Source organism: Musa acuminata, chromosome BXJ1-10 (genome assembly GCF_036884655.1).
Source record: "Musa acuminata AAA Group cultivar baxijiao chromosome BXJ1-10, Cavendish_Baxijiao_AAA, whole genome shotgun sequence".
NCBI classification, from domain to species: domain Eukaryota; kingdom Viridiplantae; phylum Streptophyta; class Magnoliopsida; order Zingiberales; family Musaceae; genus Musa; species Musa acuminata.
The window spans coordinates 5,845,866-5,855,117 of NC_088336.1; positions in this window are offsets into that span (position 1 = coordinate 5,845,866).

Genomic DNA, 9,252 nt, shown 5'->3' on the forward strand with positions numbered 1-9,252 from the left:
CGAACCTCTACTCATCTCAATGCCTACCATATGTGTGTGACCCTCTAGGCCCAATATCGAGCTAGCTGTGAGTCATACCTGTCAGAACTCCTTCTAACTCAGTGAATTATTATCTCTGTAATAATTCACTCGACTCATCGACTACGGACGTACTAGGCCACTATGCCGTAGTCCCCAGACGATACAGGGGAATCCAATCCATTGGACCTGTCTGTCCTCAATTACCATGTACCTATAGTCCCTCATCCATCTAATATCCCAGAGACCGTATATCGAGCATGGTGCTGTCAGACCCATACGGTTTCTACTCGAGTCTTGCTCTAATCAGATTCTCCCGGAGAACTCTTTCTCTCTCAACCCGAATGACCCTGGCCAGGGATTTGTCTGAGCAAGAACACATAGGATATTCCTCTCATGACGCCGAGAGTGGATGATCCTCTATTGACACTCAATAGCCCTCGTAAGATCGACTACCACTCCCAATGACCAACTGTACTATCCAATGACCACTCAATAACCTTTAAGTCTGGTATCAAAGAGTGGAGCACTCATACAGGACATCATTGGTGTCTCAAGTCTAAGGACCAGATACACCACTAGGACTACGGAATCGCTGTCTGACAATAAGGCATCATCAACCATCCAGCATTCCGTAAGCGGATCAATCAGTGAACTCATTCTCCAATGAGCACCTGTACTGTATCCCTAGTGTCCCTACACGAGCAGCTATGAGACCAGCTGCATCCATCATATGGACGGGTATACAGCACACCAGTCTATCCGGTTATCACGATGTCCCTCTCGAGTAACCTATGACCGGGATTATTTAGGATATGTGTTTAAAGGTGAATCAATCTCATTATCGTGATCTCATCACGATCCGATTCCCATTGCACAAATCCAAGGACATCACTATATATGTATGCATTTATGCAATAGTTATAAAGTGATATACGCCAAAATATAATAAGCAAAAAGATTCTGTATCAAGTCACACGTGCCATCACTCACGTGATTGGCTTGCTGGGCACCTATGACTAGCACATCGTTGCAGCTCTACTATGTGGATTACCGCTAGAGAGGAGGACGCTTGACCTCCTTCACCCTCTCCTAAAGATTTACAAAAAATTAAAAATATACGATCTCCCTAGGTAACATAATCTATTCTATACACAGTTTGTTTCGTGAATTATTGTGCAGCAATCTTCGCACGACAACGAACATCTTTTTAAAAAATTAAAGATTTTATTTTTTCTTGTTCTTCCACTACGAATGTGATGTTACCCCCAAGATTTCCTAATAGTGGTATCAGAGCCAGGTAGTTCGTGCGAATGATTGGTTTTGAATTGCGTGTGTTGTGTTTAGGAAGAATTTTGACGTTAAATTGTTGACGCAATAGACGAGGAAGGGTAGCATTGCTGCCCTTACTGCGCTCAAGGATGGCTGCCTGCTTGATGCCATCTTCATGTAGGCAAGCCGCCTATAGTGGTGGCATGCAAGGGCAGCACCTACGGGGCAGTGGTGCCCGCGGGCTAAGGCACCGCAGGGCAGCGGCGCCTGTGACCGCTGCTCGTGCAGGGTGATGTGCCGCAGGGCAGCAGCGATTGTGGTCGTTGCTCCCGCGGGCAAAGCCCCCACAAGGGCGGCCGCCCGGCGAGGCAGCACTGCCTGCGGGCGCTTCCTCGCAAGCAGAACTGCCAGCGGGGGCAACGCTACCCACGGGGTCACCCACCTACAGGGGCGGTGCTCCGGCCCCGTTGCACATGCCGCCGTCGATAGGGTGGCGGCGACAACAATAATAGGGAAAAGGGAGAGGGGCTTAGGGTTTTGTGCAAAAAGATAGTTTTGCCCCTCGGAATTTGAGAAATTCTAGTTTCTGTCTTTTGTCCAAATTATAAAAATACTCATAGGAATTCAGAAATTCCCATCATGTCCCTGATTTCAAAAAATATTAATTAATTAAAAAGTTTAGTTGATTATTATTTTTATTATTACCTAGTAGTCCTACATGATAATGATTTATACATGTGATGTTTGATGTTTGGACGGACGATCATAGGGTATGGAGATGCACTGTTGCATATATAGATATTGATGTGAGTGACGAGGCCTACTCGCTCGGGCCTGATCACATTAGGTTGTGGTCCATGATCATCCGGTGTGATTACTTATACACATGTATATATATTTGCATGTGATGTAGATATATATTAAATATGTATATGTGTGACATATCATATTAGGAGATCAAATCATAGAAACATCTCTCTCGATAATATTAAGTCGGTAAACTTGAGGCAATTAGATTGACCCACGTGGCCTTCCATCGTTATAGGTAGGAACCGATTCTCGGTGTAGGTTGAGTTAGTCGAGTCCCTCGAGGCTCACTTATATTGTGATTTGCTATCTTGCTTACGATATAGAGATGTCACCGGTGACCTGAGGACATGGTATGCTTAGTCGAGTCCCTCGAGGGTATATTATCGAATCAGATGATAAGACCCTAAAGTCTTATCGTCGCTCTGATATCAAATGATAAGACCCTAAAGTCTTATCGTTGCTCTGATACCAAATGATATGACCCTAAGGTCTTATCATGAAAGAAAGGGGAGAAAAGGGAATGATAATAATCGCTTCGAGGGGATCGACCTCCTTGATCACTTCGAGGGGATCGGCCCTCCTTGATCACTTCGAGGGGATCGACCTCCTAGGGTTTGTCCACAGAGTGGAATAACATTTCATTGATTGAGTGGAATAATATAACATTTCCTTAAAAAAAGGGTTACATCACTATTTATAGAGTTCCACACAGAGTCCATCAGGACTTGAACTCTAATAATAAATAAATATTAAATAAACCTCTACTTGACTCTAACTGAACCAAACCGACTCAATAAATAGCTAAACTAAACAAACTCAATAAACATTATTCAAAAGCTTAGAAAAAAGGTCCTAACAATTCCTCCCTCTTCAAATCAGCCTTGTCCTCAAGGCTAAGCAGCATCAATTTCTGGGAGCTTCTCTTTCAGCACTTCAGTCATAGGCTATCTGCAACGCATCACAACCCGTTGATCAAGTAAGTATGGTCTCCACTTTTTGACAGTGTAAGCAATAGGTCGGTCTTTCAGTGTAGTAATCATTACAAGAAACTCCCGGCCTTTGCTATCACAAGTTAAAAATTCGTCCATCAATGATCTTTACTTCGAATATGTCACAGCCTTCAATGTGGTGGGCTAGTTGGGCTGCAACTTTTCTGTCTATAAAATTATTAGTACTACCTATATCAATCAAAATAGTGACAGGCTGATGCTTCAAAGTTCCTCCAATTTTCATAGTTTGTGAGTTAGTGTAGCTAGCCAATGCATGCACTGTATGTGTGATGGCTTCAATATCTTAATCAGTTTTCACACCTTCATGATCAGAGTCTAACTCTTTTGCTTCCGGTTCCTCTCCAATTGGCTCAATCATCAGAAGTTGCCCTTGTTTACATCGGTGCTCCATACTCCACTTTTCATCATAGTACAAACCCTTTGCTGATCTTTCCTTGAGTTCTTCTTGGGTTAGTCTTCGGGTGTCAAGGCTTTTGTTGGGAATAGATGAGGTAGGTGGCTTACTAATCATCTGGTTATTATCACTTCTGTTTCCATGACTTTCCCTGTTGATTTTTTTCTCATATAGATGTGCAAATGAGATCGCAGCTATCATAGTGCGGGGTTGACGAGCCTTAACTTCACACTGGATCTCTGGAATAAGCCCTTCAATAAATGTATCCAGAAGTTGTCGTTCCGACCAATCTCTAGCTTGATTTGACAATCTTTCAAACCTACTATTGCTTGTCATAGGTGCCCAATAAGCCAATCACGTGAGCGATGGCACGTGTGACTTGATACAGAATCTTTTTGCTTATTATATTTTGGCGTATTTCACTTTATAACTATTACATAAATGCATATATATATATTGTGATGTCCTTGAATTTGTGCAATGGGAATCGGATCGTGATGAGATCACGATAATGAGATCGATTCACCTTTAAACACATATCCTAAATAATCCCGGTCATAGGTTACTCGAGAGGGACATCGTGATAACCGGACAGACTGGTGTGCTGTATACCCGTCCATATGACGGATGCAGCTGGTCTCATAGCTGCTTGTGTAGGGACACTAGGGATACAGTACAGGTGCTCATTGGAGAATGAGTTCACTGATTGATACGCTTACGGAATGCTGGATGGTTGATGATGCCTTATTGTCAGACATCGATTCCGTAATCCTAGTGGTGTATTTGGTCCTTAGACTTGAGAAACAAAGGATGTCCTGTATGAGTGCTCCACTCTTTGATACCAGAATTAAAGGTTTGGCTGTCCCAGATCTAGTACAGCTGGTCATTGAGAGTGGTAGTCGACCTTACGAGGGCTATTGAGTGTCGATAGAGGATCATCCACTCTCGGCGTCATGAGAGGAATATCCCATGTGTTCTTGCTCAGACAAATCCTTGGCCAGGGTCATTCGGGTTGAGAGAGAAAGAGTTCTCCGGGAGAATCCGATTAGAGTGAGACTTGAGTAGAAACCGTATGGGTCTGACAGCACCATGCTCGATATACGGTCTCTAGGATATTAGAGGGATGAGGGACTATAGGTACACGGTAACTGAGGACAAACAGGTCCAATGGATTGGATTCCCCTGTATCATCTGGGGACTACGGCGTAGTGGCCTAGTACGTTCGTAGTCGATGAGTCAAGTGAATTATTACAGAGATAATAATTCACTGAGTTAGAAGGAGTTCTGACAGGTATGACTCACGGCTAGCTCGATATTGGGCCTAGAGGGTCACACACATATGGTAGGCATTGCGATGAGTAGAGGTTCAGATATGAGATATCCGATGGAGCCCTTGTCTTATTGGATGCAGATCCAATACCCACTAGGGGAGGACCCATTAGGGTTTGACAGGGGACCTCTATAAATAGGAGGGATTCAGAGCCTCATAGGCTAGAGCCTTTGCTTGCCTTTCCTATTCTCCTCTCCCTCTCCACCTCAGAGCAGGCCTGGAGTTTTGAGGAGCGTCGTCGCAACCCTACTGTGTGGATCACCGCTAGAGAGGAGGATGCTTGACCTCCTTCACCCTCTCCTAAGGATCTACAAGGAAACAGGGATATATGATCTCCCTAGGTAACACAATCTACTCTATACGCAGTTTTAAGTTTCGCGGATTTTGCGTACCAATCTTCGCACGATGACGAACATCTCTTTGGGAATTGGGGATTTTGTTTTCTTGTTCTTCCACTGCGCATATGATGTCGCCCCCAAGATTTCCCAACAGTGGTATCAGAGCCAAGTTGTTCGTGCGAATGATTGGTTTTGAACTGCGTGTGTTGTGTTTAGGATGAATTTTGACATCAAAATCGTTGACGCAAAAACAAGGAAGGGCAGCAATAGTTGCTTCCCTCGATTTGCATGCGTGCAGCGCAGACGAAGGCAGGCAGCACAGGTGCTGCATTTGCAACAGTTGGCCGGCGACCTGCTTGTAGCAGGCTTGCGTCCGGCGGGGCTGGCAGCCCACGGGCAGAGGCGCCTGCGGTCGCTTCTCCCGCTGGGTGAGGCGCCATAGGGCAGCAGCGCTTATCGCCGTTGCTCTCGCGGGCGAAACCCCCCCCCCACAGGGGCGGCCGCCCGACGGGACAGCACCGCTTACGGGCGTTGCCCCGCCGGCAGAACCGCCCGCGGAGGCGCCCACTTGCAGCGGCAGCGCCCTAGCCCCGCCGCACAGGCCGCCGCCAGCAGGGTGGCGGCGACGGCAGTAGTAAGAGGGAATTAGGGTTTTGGGCAAAAAGACAATTTTGCCCCTATGAATTTGAGAAATTCTTGTTTCTATCTTTTATCCAAATTATGAAAATACCCTTAGGAATTGAGAAATTTCCTACATGTCCCTAATTTCAAAAAATATTAATTAATTAAAAGGTTTAGTTGATTATTATTTTTATTATTATCTAGTAGTCCTACATGATGATGATTATTTATACAGTTGATGTATGATGTGTGGACGGATGATCATGGACCGTGTGATGTGTGTATTTGTGATTATTATTATTGAGGTCTACGAGCCTCCATTATATTTCTCGTTTATTGTCGGGCCTGTATGCCTATGATTAAGTTGTAATCACATGAGGAGGCACAGCGGGAGCGTGGATGCGATAGCGGGACCCACGAGACGGACGATCGTGATGCATGAAGATGCATCAAGATGTCGACGGAACCGACGAGGACGAGATGGACGATCACAAGGCATGGAGATGCACCGTTGCACACATAGATCTTAATGTGAGTGATTAGGCCTACTGGCTCGGGCTTAATCACATTAGGTTGTGGTCCATGATCATCTGGTGTGATTGCTTTTACACATATTAGATATGTATATATATTTGCATGCGATGTAGATATATATTAAATATGTATATGTGTGACATGTCATATTAGGAGACCAAATCATAGAAACATCTCTCTCGATAATATTAAGTCGGTAAACGTGAGGCAATTAGATTGACCCACGTGGCCTTCCATCGTTATAAGTAGGAACCGATTCCCGGTGTAGGTTGAATTGGTCGAGTCCCTCGAGACTCACCTATATCGCGATTTGCTATCTTGCTTACGATAGAGAGATGTCACCGGTGGCCTGAGGGCATGGTATGCTTGGTCGAGTCCCTCGAGGGTATACCATCAAATCAGACTCATCTTGTAACGAAGGTGTTGACTTAACCGAGCATCATGGTTGGTCGAGTCCCTCGAGACCATGGTGATTCGGAGGCCGAACAGGACGGGAATCATAAGGAGTTGTGATCGGTAAGAGTTGCCTACCTTTTAGGCTTAGTGTGATTGGTCGAGTCCCTCGAGGTTATACTAAGACACTGATTGGATCCTGATCCCCACTAGAAGTTTGCCGGAGACTTCCGTTTCATGTGCTGAGGGTGTCGCGTGACTCGTTAGTAAAATAGTGGGAGCATATTAAGATAGAAGTCCATATCTTGATAGTTTATTTCTTGCAAAATCTGCATGTTATTCATTTCTACTGCATCTTTATTTTTAGAAAATGTTGCTTTCAAATCCCTTACGTGGCATACTTGAGGTCAACCGCCTCACTGGTCCAAATTATACGAATTGGCTCCGTATCTTGAGAATTGTTCTCACAGCGGAGAAAATCGTGTACGTCTTTGATACAGTGATGCCTACGCCCGAAGAAGGGGCAAGCGAGGATGAGATCGCTTGCTACGTGAAGTACATTGATGACTCCACTCTTGCTCAGTGCTATATGTTGGGCTCTATGACTCCTGAGTTACAGAGACAACATGAAAAGATAGATGCCAGATCCATTCTCCTACATGTCCATAAATTGTTTGAGGAACAGGGAAGGACTCAGCGATATGAGATATCCCAAAGCCTCTTCCGCGCTAGGATGATTGAGGGGACACCGGTTCAGAACCATGTCCTAAAGATGATTGAGTGGATAGAGAAACTCACAGGTCTAGGAATGGTCCTAGTGGATAACTTGTGTGTGGACATTATGCTTCAGTCCCTACCAGATTCCTTTTCACAGTTCATAATGAATTTTAATATGAACAAGCTTGAGGTGACTCTCCTAGAGCTCCTCAATATGTTGAGGGAGGCAGAGAGTACTATTAAGAAAGAGAAGCCAGTTCTCTACACTGGTGAGACCAGAAAGAAAAGGAAAGCAGAAAGGTCTATTAAGAAGGGAAAGGGTAAGGGCAAACTAGGTAAAGCAAAAGTTGCTAAGAAAGACCCAGTAAAGGACAAAGGCCAGTGCTTCTACTGTGGTAAAGATGGGCACTGGAAGAGAAACTTCAAAGAGTACCTTGCAGAAAGGGCGAAATAGAAGCTTGGAGAAGCTTCAGGTACATTCATGATCAATCTCCAATTGTTAGATTTTTGTGATAGTGCATTGGTATTAGATACCAGTATTGTTTATCACATCTACAATTTATTATAAATTCTAGCAAAGCCGAGGGGAGATTGACGAGAGGAATATTGCATAAAGGTTTGTTTATGCAAGACATTACTCCACATATCATGAATGTAAGTGTCTAAGAGGAAACGATATGAGGTGAATAGTACATACCTATGGCATTGTAGGCTAGGTCATATCCATAAGGGAATGATTCAAAAGTTGCTAAATAATGGATATCTAGATCCATTCGACTATGTGTCATATGCAACTTACGAGCCTTGCCTTCGTGGAAAACTGACCAACTCTCCATTTAGTGGAACTGGAGAGAGAGAGCCACTGAGCTGTTGGAACTCATATATAGTGATGTATGTGGACCCATGTCAACTCATGCCATTGGTGGTTACTCCTACTTCATTACATTTACTGATGATTTCTCAAGGTATGGATATGTGTACTTAATGAAGTATAAGTCCGAGGCCTTTGAGAAATTTAGAGAGTATAAGAATGAGGTGGAGAACCAGACTGGAAAGAGTATCAAAACTCTTCGATCAGATCGAGGAGGTGAGTACTTAAGTACAGAGATTACTCAGTTCCTCAAGGACCATGGGATACTATCCCAATGGACACCTCCTTATACACCTCAGCTCAATGGTGTCTCTGGAAGGAGGAATCGTACGCTATTAGACATGGTACGGTCCATGATGAGTTTCGTTGACCTCCCATTTTATTATAGGGATATGCCCTAGAGACCGCAGCTTACCTTCTGAATAGAGTTCCAACTAAGTCGGTAGTTTCTATACCATATGAGATATGGAAAGGGAAGAAGCCTGATCTTAAGGTTATTAAGATTTGGGGCTGCCCTGCCCACGTTAAAAGACACAACCCCGATAAGTTAGAATTAAGGACAGAGCGATGCAAATTTGTGGGATACCCCAAGGAAACTTATGGGTATTATTTCTTTCATCTCGAGGACCAAAAGGTCTTTGTAGCTAAGAGAGTAGTGTTCGTTGAGAAGGAACACATTCTTGGCGGAGATAGTGGGAGCATGATAGAGTTGAGCGAGGTTGGAGAACCAAGCTCAAGCACCACTCTACAGCCCGAGTCTGTTCAGGTACCTAATACACAAGTTTCAACTTTACACAGGTCTGATAGAGTATCCCATCCTCCTGAGAGATATGTGGGACATATTAGAGGAGAGGATGTTGAGGATATTGATCCTCAGACCTACGAGGAGGCTATTATGAGTATAGACTCCGGGAAGTGGCAAGAAGCCATGAATTCTGAGATGG